The sequence below is a fragment of the Gossypium hirsutum genome, chromosome D10 (genome assembly GCF_007990345.1).
Source record: "Gossypium hirsutum isolate 1008001.06 chromosome D10, Gossypium_hirsutum_v2.1, whole genome shotgun sequence".
NCBI classification, from domain to species: domain Eukaryota; kingdom Viridiplantae; phylum Streptophyta; class Magnoliopsida; order Malvales; family Malvaceae; genus Gossypium; species Gossypium hirsutum.
The window spans coordinates 29,957,754-29,971,893 of record NC_053446.1 but is presented as its reverse complement, the minus strand read 5'-3'; the positions used below and the strand labels follow the sequence as shown (position 1 = coordinate 29,971,893).

The 14,140-nt window shown below is 33.8% G+C and overlaps 1 long non-coding RNA gene and 1 other non-coding gene across 2 annotated transcripts; one reads left to right on the top strand and one right to left on the bottom strand.

Annotated features, from left to right (window-relative positions):
- Nucleotides 1-1,999: 1,999 nt before the first annotated feature.
- Nucleotides 2,000-4,618, bottom strand: LOC121222207 (uncharacterized). The gene is made up of 2 exons (XR_005919311.1): nt 2,661-4,618; nt 2,000-2,215 (listed from the first exon to the last, which is right to left on the bottom strand). It is a non-coding gene; the product is annotated as an uncharacterized lncRNA (long non-coding RNA).
- Nucleotides 2,893-2,999, top strand: LOC121222736 (small nucleolar RNA R71). The gene has a single exon (XR_005920106.1). It is a non-coding gene; the product is annotated as a small nucleolar RNA R71 (small nucleolar RNA).
- Nucleotides 4,619-14,140: the final 9,522 nt, after the last annotated feature.

Below are 14,140 nucleotides of genomic sequence, written 5' to 3'. Positions count from 1 at the left end.
GGTATTTTAAAGCCTTAATGGTTGGTGTTGATATGGCTAAGTTGATGTATGTTTTGAATGACCAATTTTGTATGTGATGATGAAGTTTGATATGTGTCAATTGTAGTATGTTTTGGTATGGAAATAAGTTAGTTGTGAACGGTTGATGAATGGTTAAGTATGCACATGTTTAGGTATGCTTGATTTATGTGTTTGAGGTGCCTATATTGCATATTGCTTGATTTATGTGTTTGAGGTGCCTATATTGCATATTGGTTGAATAGTTAAATAGCCTATTGAAGTGGTCTTATTATACATAATTTGGACATGTTTAAGGTCTTGGTTAAATGTGCAAGTTTCTTGTGGCTTCATGTTTGAATGGGTGAAAGAAATGGCTTGATTTTGGCCATTTTCTTGTCCACACGGCCTAAGACACGGGCATGTGTCTCAGCAGTTTGTGATACACGGCCATGTGACATAGTTGTGTGTCCCCTCTTGTTACACGGCCCGGCACACGGGCCTGTGGCTTAACTATGTAACCCAAGTCAGAGAGTTACACGAGCATGGACACGGCCGTGTGTCCCTATTTCGAATGTTACACGGCCCAAGACACAGCCATGTGACCCCTGCAGTTTAAGTTTTTCTAACTTTTTCCTCAATGTTTTAAATTTTTTCGATTTAGTCCTGAATCGTTTCTAAAGTGTTTCTAAGGTCTCGAGGGCTTGAATAAGGGATGATATGCATGAATATGAGTTGATTATGCTATGTTTAATGAATTGTTTTCAAATGTATATTTTTATGTTACAGTTTTACGGTAATGCTCCGTAAACCTATTCTGGCGACGGATACGGGTTAGGAGTGTTATAGTAAATGATTAAATTAAGGGCTACGGGGGAGAACCATACCAGACTTCACTAAATTGAGGAAAAACTAAGTTGTAGTCATAACGTGCGTATAAAGGGGCACTCCTAGAAGCTACGCCTTGGGGGTTTAGTCACGTCATGAAATTTTTAAGTTTTAAATTTAAAATTTTAAGTAAGGTAGTAAGGTAGTAAATTTAAAAGATGTATATGATGGTATAGGTTAATGTGTATATTAAATAGTCAAGAATAAAATGATAATTGATTCAGATGTATTGGCCAGTTATTCAAGTCCTTCTATCATCTGGTACCTGGACCCGTAAGTAGGTCGGGCCTAGAGTGTTACACTCCCTACATTGATGGACTTCTCAGTTAAGATGACATACAACATGATTATCTGCACCATCGATATGGTGGAATCATGTAATACGGGTATGAGGCTTGATCGAATAAAGTAGAACCAAACTTTTACCGTAGGGTCAGAACTTCCCTTTGACAAGAATGATTACCTTACCTCAAGACTATCCGTTGAGTTCCATGAACTGTAATTTCCTTCAGCACTTCTCTAAGAATCTCCCAATCAACGTTCTTAAGCATGGTAGAGTAATCATCACCGTCAATGTTTGAAAATTTAAATAAATCATTAATGGCTACTAAAGTTAGAGATATCTTTTTTTCTCGCACGCAAACTATTGCTGTTGTGGATGGAATATGATTTGCATAAAATTCTCGAACAATGTCAACATTCGAAGGTCGTCTAACATCTCATATATGCTTCCATCTCAACTCGTCAATTGATTTTTGAATGAATGGTGGCTCAATGACACTATCATTGCACACTAGCATGAAACCTTTGTCTAGGAACATCTGTTGATTCTTGAAGATAGATTCGAACCTCTCCCTTGCATTTATCACTATGGAACCAAGTCTGGGAATTGTCAATTTGAGTAGCTGAGATCTTTCTTTTACTAGACAGGGTGAATTCTTGTAAGAAACAACCGCTATAGAAAACCTGATTATAACACCCTCAACCAGAGCTGAATTACTGAGTCTAGATCTCGGGTATTACTTCACATTTCACTTAGCAAAATTTCAAAACAGTTGATGGGTACTCCTTAAGACATATTTCTTATCATTTTATATAAAGACTCAATATCAAAGAAACAAAGAAAGTATTTATAAATAAAAATAATACATCAGACTTGTTACAATTCATTACAACACAAAAGTTTGCTAAAGACAGACTCATTAAGGCGTAATCTTACAATACGCCACTTTCCCAAATAGTTTGTTGTATGCATAGTAACTCAATTCGCCGCTTCCTTGGTGTAATCCTGGCATCATCCCTCTTGTTGCATTCATTCTTACCACAATACCTAAAACATAAACATAACACTTGTATGTTACACGACCTTAGTGAGTTTTAATATAGAATACACTGGCAGGTTAAATTATAATATCGCATGCGTGCCTGTAGTCTAATTTCCATACCTACCCTATCATTCCTATTTTGGGTGAACACTTTCAAAATATTTGGACATGCACTTATATTCCAATAGTTAGTCTTAATGTACCAACTTCCCTTTCACTACTTGACTAAATTCAGATCTTACTAAACAATATTCGTCTATCTTTCCTCACATAACCCCAAAGATACTTCTCAAAGGAAATACCTCTACAGAATCTTTTTCTTACAATTTTCTCTTCAACCAACTCTTAACATTTTCCCAGAATGGTTGTTCATAGATTCTTGCGACCCATCGGGTTACCATTGGACCGATTTATAATTATGTTGTTAAGCGTAGAAGACATGGAAGATACCTAGGCTGTCAAAGAAGTAAGTGCATCAATTTCATGCACTCTTACCACTCTTCTTCTTGTGGCTACTCGAGTAATTGGCCACTGATAATTGTTGCTAGAAATTCTTTCAAGAATTTCAGAAGATTTATTGTAGGACTTAGAAAGAAGGGTTCCATTTGCTGAAGCATCTACCACCATTCTCGTATGAGCATTGAAACCATTGTAGAAAGTCTCTAACTGAATGCAATGTGGAATACCATGGTGAGGACACTTTTGCAATAACTCCTTGAACCTCTCCCAAGCCTTATATAAAGATTTGTCATCAAGTTGTTGGAATGTAATGATTTCATTTTGAAGTTTGACATTCTTGATAGGAGGAAAATATTTCATCAAGAATCGTTCAACCAATTCTTGTTATATAGTTATTGAATCAGGTGGTAATGAGTTTAACCAAGCAAGTGCTCTATCTCTCATAGAGTAAGGAAATAATTTCAGTCTCAAGGCATCTTTGGTCACTTTGGCCAATTTGAATGAGTCACTCACCTCCATGAATTAGCGTAGATGAAAGTGCAGATCTTTAGTAGGCATCCAACTAAATTGGCCCACCATTTGATGTATTTGCAACATTACCAACTTCAATTTGAATTGAGATTCCTCAATTTCATGTCTCACAATACCGTGATTAATCTCATTGAAGAGAGGCACAACATATTGGAGAATGGCACAATCTCTGTCGTTAACAAAAATGATCAGATTTTGAGCATTATTTACAGCTCTTTCTCTTTCATCTTACTATGTAGTATTCATCTCTACAGCTTGTCTCTGATTTGCTTGTTCTCTTCTTCTCCTTCTAAAAGTACATTTGATCTCTAGATTAATAGGAAGTAATCCAAGATTATAGTCTTCGTTCATAAAAAATAGCATTTGGAAAGTCACAAAAATTATTAAATTAAGAATAATAGAAAATTAAACCAAATTGCAAGATAATTAATTTCACAAATAATAACTAAAATAGTCCCTGACAATGGTACCAAAGACTTTTCATGAGATTTTCTATTGACGTGCAAGTCTACATAGTCATCAACAAGTAATAAAGTAGTGAGTATTAGAGTTATCGTCTCTATAGGGATTGCTTTAAATCAATAATTGTAAAATTAACTAATAACCAATTTGGTAAGTACAAATATATGAGTGAATTAAGTTAACTAAGTACTTAACTTAAAAAAAATTAAAACAATAACACAAAATGTAATAGCAGTGAAAAAAATGACACAAGTTTCAATAACAATGACATGAAAGGCTAGAGCATTTTCTCCCCTAACATGCAATCATCAAAAGCAATTCTGTAGAATGTTCCGATGATGCCACAACGATATGGTAGTTTTACTAATTCGAAAACCACTAGATGTAGGCTTCTCTCACAATCACTACGTTAAATATTTTAATCACCTTAACATATGTCTATGCCAAGTTAACCTGAAGATCACAATTTCATGCATCGTTCCTAGGGATTATACAAGGTAACAATATATGCCTATACCGTTACAATGTAATTAATGAAAGAATTAAACATGCACCTTTTGAGTTGTATGTCTATTGATTACTGTCTTCTTAGATAAAAATATATTTCAATTGCTTACTAATATTAGCTACTCTTTTGCAAGTATTAACTTGAAAACCACTCAAATGAATAAACAACCATTTGTACAAAATGTTATTAGCAAAGCATCGATAATTTCATGGTAAGGATCCATAATTATTCTAGCATAACAAATTTATGTCATTATCATTAAAGTGAAAAGCAACAAACAAGTTCCAGCCATGATTTGAAAACAGCAGAGAAAGAAATAGATAAGAGAAAGAAAGGATGATTAGCTAAATGTCCATGGTTCTCTGCAGGTAGATCTTGTTTGCTTCCTCAAAAACTCTTTGCGTCGTTCTCAGCCTTAATGTTCTCACTTTGTGTTTTAATTTTTCTGCTCTCCAATTTTGTATGTGTCTCCCACAACTTCTTGCCCCTATTTATATTGTTGAGCTCTCTTTACTTTCTCTTCTTTGTTTTCTATTTTTTGGCGTCGGTTCCTTGAATTTCTCTAGGCTGGTAAGTGGTTTCCTTAATTTTCTCTAGGCTGGTTGGTAGTTCCCTTGATTTTCTCCATGGGGTTAAGGTAGATGTAGACTAGGTGTTTCCCTTTATTTTCTACTTTCAAAAATGGGTTGGGCCTTCTTGGATGTCCTAGCCTATTAATTATCTCCAACATTGGGTTGAAAAGTATTCTGAAGCTCGAAAAATTGATTTGGACATCCAAAAATGTAAAATTTCTAATCTCGATCTATAACACCCTATACCCGGCCTGGTCGTCGAGCCTGAATATAAAGATGCCACACCATCGTCTCACTACTTGTACATTACAATGTTCACTATTTTAAGGCCGACACATGTCATTCATAACATTTGCACATGTTTTTAGACATATATGCATTAATCATCATTAAATCATGTTAGACATACATCAATGTAACTTAACATGTCAAATATTCAAGCATTTGGACCACTTAGCAAAATTTCAAATTCAAACACGTAGGTATCGATACTGACCCTAGGGTATCGATATTTTCTTTAAGTAGTATAAATACCACCTAGAAAATCGATACCAAACTTGCATTTTGTTTTTCGCTCAAAAATCATAGTGTCAAAAATTATCAGTTCCTGTCATAGAGTATCGATATATTTACCCCGAGTATCAATACTCGAGCAAAGGTATCGATACCAAATCTCTATACTAACTTACTTGTACATTTCAAGACACAGAGGTATCGTTTTTAAAACTCGATTATTGATACCTCTACTACAGACATAAAAAAATACAGCATACAAAAGTATTTAGTCCATTCCAATTTAGTTTCTAAATGTCATGCATCAAATACTTTGACAAATAATCATGCAAACGACTAAATTTAACAGTTCAAAAAGTCATAACGTGTCTGAGCAAGAAACACCATGCCATCATCAATGTTCATGAACCTAAGCATATTTATAACTCAAACCCCATAAAAAAAGCAATAACTAGCAAAATCTTCATAACTAACATGACTATAAACAGGTCTACCGCATTGCCTCATTCCCCAAAACGTAAATAAATAATGAACACTTACGAAATACTAACAAGTCTTCCTTGGATCACTCATTCTAAAAACTACACTGCCTATACGAAAACGTCACTAATATGCATATGTTGAAAAGAGTGGATCAACTTAACAAGCTCAGTGAATGATTAGAATAACCACTACACAAACATGTCATCATGCATCCACAAAACAACCATATATATACAATTACAATATTCTTATGTCTAGTGTCATATAATACCTGTTCATGCATTATCTATTAGTTCATTTACATAGCATTTACGTACTCATTCAAGCATATATCACATAACACATATTTCACACAATCATGTATAATGATAAATTGGCTCTTGAGGTATGAAACATAAAATGGGCACTATAACCACACATCGAATACACGAATTGCCAATCACACCAAATGACTCATAGAGTCGAACATATCCCACAAGTAAAGCGTATAGCTAACACTCTGCTTATTTCCCCTCACATGCCACATTGAATAGAGCTTAGCTCACATTCCCTTATCCTTCCAACATGTGCCAAGGCCTCAACACCCAAAATCACTGTACATATAGGTGAGTACTCACAATCCTATGGCATGCCAACTATATCCAACGGTTTCAAGATCACAAGGCAAAATAAATGAAAACAAACACATATCATTTACCAATTATCCATGCACTATCACTGCATATTTGTATTTTTAGCAAAACTCTATCATTTTCATTTCACATATTTATATCATGTATAGATTTGCACTTTTCACAATAGCTATCATAACCACATATCACATGACATAGCATCTTATCACTATAGACACTTTTATAATCACATAAGCTCATAAATCATAAGGTAAACATATATATGATAAAGCTTACACTCAGAATTTAGAGTAGGGGTTTAGGCTACTACTAGGTTCTCAAATAACACATGACTCGTGCCTACGAGCAACGATTCCAAACATTCACCAATACGCTTTCCCTGAGAAGCCAAAAGCTTGATCTATACTTTCTTAGCTCGTAGATGGTCTTAGCGAATCCGAAACTTCAACACAATAAATTCACACAACAATATATTAAAAAAATTAGCCAAAGACTCACCACAAGCAATAAAAAACATAAGCATAAACTAAGTTCTCATGTAACTGAAACCATTAACAAAGCAAGCTTTAAATTCTAATTTCTCGTTCTATACTCAGTCTTTTCACCCAAAACAAATTTTGTTCATCTTATAATTCACCTACGACTAATTCCCAACCTTTAAACTATAACAAAATACTCAATTCATGGTATCGACTTTTTTTACATGTTTTATGGCTATTTTCCAAAAATTCATTAAAACTTAAGAAATATTTAATAAAACTTTGAAACAAATTTGGAAACCTCTTAATCGTATCAAAACTAATTGAAAAACACTTTAAACCACATTTTTACTCAAAATCCTGAAATTCACCATTAACGACTCTATTTTTAGCTTTTAATCAAAAAAAGTGATTTAATGACTAATAATTCAATTTTAAAGACTAATTAACATTAAAAACTAATGGGTAGATGAATGGTTACCTTTTATGGAAAAAATAGAGATTTTGTTGAAAACTCGAAAAACTCACATGTGACAAAGATGATGAAATCTATGGTATTTTAGATTTTTTCTTGGAGAGTTATAAAGGTAAATGGCTTGGGGAATGATAGAAATCAATAGAATTAAAATTTGGAAATCAAAATTCAATTGGGGAAGACTTGGAAGGGTAAGTACGGTAAAATAATGTTTTGGGGAAAAGCTTTTTCGAAAAACTATAAGTGGCGATAAGATTAGGTTCAATTTTAAAATTTGGTAAAACTGTGGCATAAATGCTCACAATTTTGACTCTGCTACAAATCAGTCCTCTTTCGAAAATTTAATTTCTAAAACACTTTTTCAAAAATTGATTTGATTTTCTAAAAACCATAATCGAAAGCATTACCGATACACCATGTCACAAAATTTCGAACACTCTAAGGCTAAAATTGCTAAAATATCCCTAAAACTCTTAGGCCCTTTTTTTGGGTGTTACATGATCTCGTTGGTCTAATTCTGCAGCATTGTTGTAGCATTGAGCTTTAGCATGTGAACTTCAACTATTTCTTTTCTCCAAATCCATCAGCCACCTTCAAGGATTAAAATTTCATGTTTGAGCATATAAATAAACTAAAATTCATTATTCAAATAACAACTTTCAATATTACTACTTCACAGAAATATAATTAAAATAACTACAAAAATGTTATCACCACTATTAACTTGAATGAAATGTAAGTTTTAAAAGTACTAAAATAACTTCATATCCTAGAGCTATCATGATACGAACTCGTCTACGGATCCAATTGAAGCCAATTAAGACTCCATCAAGTTACCTAGTGGATCGATTACTCGAGCCCTTGCTAAACAATTCAAGGATGTTATTTCGGCTATGGTAGAGCGAGTTTGGAAAGAAGATAAAAAGAATTTCATGAATCAAGTGTTGGACGGTTCAGCTAGAGATACTTATAATTTACTCGAGGCTGAGATTGTTATAGCTAGCTAGTTCAACTGCTAATTTCTTAGATATTTTAATTACTTAGTTTTAATTTAATTATGTTTTAATTCCTACAGCTTAATTATTTGTCTGAATGTTTTATGTGCCTTTATTTGGTTTTTAATATGCTGCATATTTATGTTTCGTCCTAGTCCATTACAAATTAAAATCGTGTCTTGTTGTTCAATAAATATGTTCAATTTAGGATAGATTTAATTTATGTTTTGTCTTAGTCAATTACATATTTATTGTATGTGTTTAATTTGTTTAGTTGATGTCCTAAACGATGGTTTAATGTGTCTTAAACAGGTTGCTTAGGGTGGCTACGGGACATGCATGAACTTAGCCGATTCATTGAACTCATTTAATGAGAAGCATGCATTTGGTCATAGATGCACCTTGGAGCTAAATTTCTCACATTCCTAGATGACCATTCGGCAAGGGAATGAATCCTATTGAATGTGTTCTTAAACTGAATAGCCAGCAAATCATATTGACTATTCGATTATTTCTGTTCACATGCAAAGCCTTTTCATTACCATCTGTTCACACCATGACCATTAGGTTGCTGTATTTTTCATTCAATGGTTGTGCATGTATGCGACATCTCCATAGAAACTTAATTCCAGCCTTCAATGTCATAAACCGAACCAAGCTTATCCAGCTCAACGCTCTTCATGCACACCAATGGACAAGGCTCATCGTGCGCATCAATGGTCACAACACAAGGCTGTTCGGGCACCTCAATGGACAGCCAATCATTGTAGATGTTCTATGAATTTTTCCAGCTGAAAACTAAGTCAACTTCAGCTTATTAAATTTTAATCATTAGAAGGCTTTCGGTTGGACCTTATTCAGCTTATAAATAGCTCAAATGTTACCTTTGTTAAGAACTTTTTGAACCTGAATGAAATTAAGCTTATTTTGTGAGTTATTCACTCTCTTAGTTTTTCAAGATTAAAATTGACTTATCTAGCAACTAGTGTCGTTAATCTTGAATTGTTTCTAAACTTATCACTAGCTTGGGTGTGGCATTCAACTCAATACCGTAGGTTCCTATCTCTTTTAGATAGTGGGTCTCGGTTTGTTCTCAAGCATTTCATTTTCAACTTAAAACCTATAAGATTTGAGTCTTTAACTATTATTAAAGGTTCTATCTTATTTTAAGACTACCTCCCATCTTACCATCATTTTTATTTGTTTTGAAACCTCTGCCTAAACAAATTATCTTATTTAACTTAGCTAATTTTTCTTAAATGAGCTAGCTACTTAAGTTAACAATCGGGCAATCTTACGACTCATTTTCAATCTCAATGCGAGTTTGTATCATATCACTACCCCAAGACTAGCTTTTGTAGCTTCCAATCACGGTCAACAAAATGAATTATAAGAACCATGTATTCAATCCTTTGTGGTTCTAAACGCCATAGATCAGTTGTCACACTTGATAGTCATTACGGTCTAGAAATTAATGAAGGTTTAGGAGTAAATTGAAAGAGATAGTAGGTTCGATGGACTCAACTAAAAAATCTAGCAATTTTAATGGCAGAATGGTAAATAGTTAGGTCTCAATCATAGTTTAGTTAAGTTGGAACCGATTGATTCCTTAGTCAGAAATAAAATGATTATCGATTGGTGGTTTAATTGGAACTTCAGTGACCATGCGTGAGAGGTTATATATATGAGTAAGAAGGATTATTCTACAGGCAGAATTCTTCTACTTCCTGTGTCAATTTCATCTCTTCTACATCATCTTCTTTAGTTGCTCTGAAGAAGAGAAAATCGAGGAAAGCTCTACATGGGGTAGTGATCTTAAGGTTTGAATCTCGAAAGTAGAGAATCCAGTGAGTTATTTCCAGGACAAATGAGACTATGGCATTTGGAAATTCTAACCTTGCAATGATAAAGGGTAGTAGGTGGTGAGTTTCTGTACTTCATTATTTGGGTGTTTTCCTGGTTTATTTTGGTTGATGTGCTGCTTAATGTTCTGCACTAAGTTCAGTCTGAGTCTTTTGGCTATAAATATATAAATGTTTGCAAGTATGTTCTCTGAATGTATGACATGGTTGTGTATCAATTAATTGTGATGTGGTGTACGGAGTCCGCCAAAAACTATCTTAAGTGGGAAGTCTGCCAAGGACTGTCTTATGTAGGGAGTCCGACAAGGATTGTCTTACGCGAGGAGTCTGCTAAGGACTATCTTACATGGAATGTCTGCCATGGACTATCTTGAAGAAAAAAATGTTCACGGGGACTATCATATGGATGGAAAGTCTACCAAGGACTATCTGGGAAGTCCATCTAAGACTATCTAGGAAGTCCATTCAAGACTATCTAAGGGAGGGAAAACCATTAGGTCTATTGAATTGATGGAATGACCTTTCAAACTAATGTGATGATGGGATGCCAGTGGGAGATCATACTAATATAGTCTCAAATGAAAGTATTTTCTAAAACTATCCGGCCAAAACTTTAAGCTCAAAGGTCACATACGAGAATATATATAATTAGGATTCTCTCTAAAAAGGTATGTTGCACAAAACAAGTTAGAAAGATGTAGATGTCTTGATATATGGTAAGTCAATATCGAGTTCAAAACGGAATAAAAGGATTAAGAGTAATAATTTGCCATTTTGGCAAAACGAATGCTAGTCTTCCAAAGCTAGTTGAAAATTTGTATATTCGCTTGCGTGGCTATCTTTTGATAAGTCAAACTCGCAAGGTAAAGTAAAAGACTAGGATGAAGCTTGAATAATTCAAGTTTCAAATAGAAGTTATCAGAAAGAATAAAATTTCATCTAAAGTATACCATTGATATATTCACCAACAATTCGTTTATGAAGAACGTCTAAGCGTCGACCACGCCATGCAAAATTACGAGAGCTTACATGAAACTCAGAGAGTTATTTACATGCATTAATTCTTATTTCTTGACATCAAGATGTTATTTAATAATTGGTGCATGGAATCTCACTAAGTTCATCCGAAATTATGTGTAAATTGCTTTGATTGTAGGATCAAAGGTTGTTATAAAACTTGCATCGAGGGACCAAACTAGACCATGTAGAATCCAAGTGGATGTCCTTAAAGTGGTAGTGTGCATATAAAAGGGTGCCTTTAGAGGTTACACCTCAGGGATTGAATATGAGATTAAGTAGAATTTAAGTTTTTAGTTTATAAGTATAAGTATAAGCCCATTCAGTAAATAGATTGATTGTTAAAAACTTAATTCTTCATATATATATTGTATATGTTGTTCATTCATGGAAATGCTATTGATAAATAGTGATTGGACTAAGGTCATTTGAGAATGGAGTGTTAACTATGGAGTAAAATTAAATAATCTTAAATATATTTTGTTGATTTAGTATAATTGTAACATTCTGTACTTGGACCTAGCGACCGGGCCGGGTATAAGGTGTTACAATTTAGTGATACCAGACCACGATCTAGTCGATCTTCTGGACTTATGAAATTAAAAAAGAGCCCCTATGTGCATGTTACATTATTTCTAGTTTAGTTCCTTAATTTATTGTAAGATTATTATGTGTTATGTAGTTAGGTGCAGATCGGTCGAATATTACAAGCCTAATATTAGGCATTTTAAAAACAAAAAAAGGAAAGGTAAATGCAAAAAAAAAAGTGAAGAAAGGAAGGAAACTCTATTAAAGAGAGGTATCTAGTATAAATGTACAATAGAAAAATTCTAATCTTCCCCTAAGCGGGAGGAGTGGTAGCATCTCTTTGAACTTCATCCTTTGTCCCAACATCTTCTGAGGAAGTGAAGTTGGTCATTTCTGGTTCTTGAGCACAAAAGAGATTTCCTGATTCCTTTCATTTCCTTTGGAATTCCTCCTATTTAGCCCCTGAGGGATTTAGAACATTGAATTCAAGGTCAATGTTGGTGAGTATTTGCATGCAGTTGAAGTTCACGTAGCGCAAATGGAAGGGACCCATAATGACTTGTGCATGCAACATTAAGTTGGACCTTAAGCTAGGCACTTTTGCTTGACTTTTCACTTTGGTGTCTGCCTGTGACACCCCAAACCCAACCGAAATGGACCGGCTTGAGTCCGAAGCAACACAAAAGCCACCGAAGTGACTCTCCAGCTCAGGACCACCCAAAACACACCCTAACCTTATAACACCTCAATTCTAACTAATTAACTATCAAATTTTAATGCGAAAGCGATTTTGTGAACAATTTTTTAACTATTTCTAATTATTTAACCCTAAGAGTATTTTGGTCATTTTACCATCTAAAGTTAAACAGTCTCGTTTTTAGTTCTAAATGATTACCAGCCTTCTTTTAGTCAATTTATGCAAGCCCTAAAAATTTCAATTTCAGTCGAGTTCATTTACTAAGTCTAATTATTATTCTAATAATAGGAACTAAAACGTAAATTTTATAAACTTTTAATACATTACCCAAAATATTATCTAAGAATATTTCTACCAAATTTTAACACTCACAAGTCTAATTCTAAAATATTATCGAGTTTCCTTATAATTAAAGGCTTCAATTAATCTAATCAAGTTTTAGGACTAAATTATAATCATACTTAGCAACCATCAATTTTATAACACAAGGTATATACCTCAACCACAAGCATTCCACTCCATGGGAAGCTACAATTAAACTATGTTAGTCTAAAATACATGCCTCAAACACCATGTTCTCAATCACCATATGAACTCTCATCAACATACCATAAACTACACAACAATTAAGCATAAAAATCAAGCATTAAAGTAATTATAACATCACCAAAATAAATGTCCAATGTCCATTACAGTTGAATTAAATCTAATCCCAATAAGTGCCACAACGCCTCTTATTGTTTCTAAAGAAGAATGCCTAAGCTACTAGTGAGCCTTAATCTTGGATCGGCCTTGCGCTCGCTCCTCAACTCCTCAAGCCAAAAAAGTCTCTGCACAAGGGTGTGAGGATGTGAGCTTAAAAAGCTCAGTGAATGATCGTAAAAAAATAAGTAAATCGCACACAATTCATGCATAAATCCAAGAAAATTAAGCATTAAAATTTCAGTCACAATATGACATATTATAATCATAATAACATATGATATTCCATGAATAAAATTCAAATTTAATATGGCATATGAAATCATAATTTAACTTATAAACATACACTTATATTGGCATAATACATCCATGGAAATATTTAAATGTGTGATCATACATTGGATAAACAGATCTCCAAACTCCTAGATATCAGAAATAGTCCCGGGTTGAGTGGGTCGAAGCCACACGCTCCCTGATATCGCCTCACAGTCCCAATGAGTGGAGACACAAGCTCAACACTCCCTTATTTACTTTAAAAATTATAACTTCTTGAGCCATATGCTCACAAATAACACATATAACGGTGAGTAAATCCTATGGCATGCCAACTATATCTAATGGATCTACCATGCAATGCTGCCAATATAATCATACATACAAGGCATAAAATCAAATGTTTAAGCACTTAATTTAATATGTAAAAAAAATGTCATTAAAAGCATATAACTGAACAATTTCAACATCAATATAATTAAGCACAACAAATGCCTTTGTCCATGAATCTTAAACCAATCATAACACCAACATCAAGTGCTCAAAAATTCAATAACTCATGCTCCAATTAACAATCCATTCAATCCAAATTAATCATGCCAAAAGCTTAAAAAATAATTTTCCAAAAGCCAATTGCAATAATGATCTTGTAAAATAAAATTATTTTTTTCAAATCTAAAAAAATAAGATGCGATTAAGTCATTAAAAACACTATTTAAAACTTCAATTTAACACATAACCA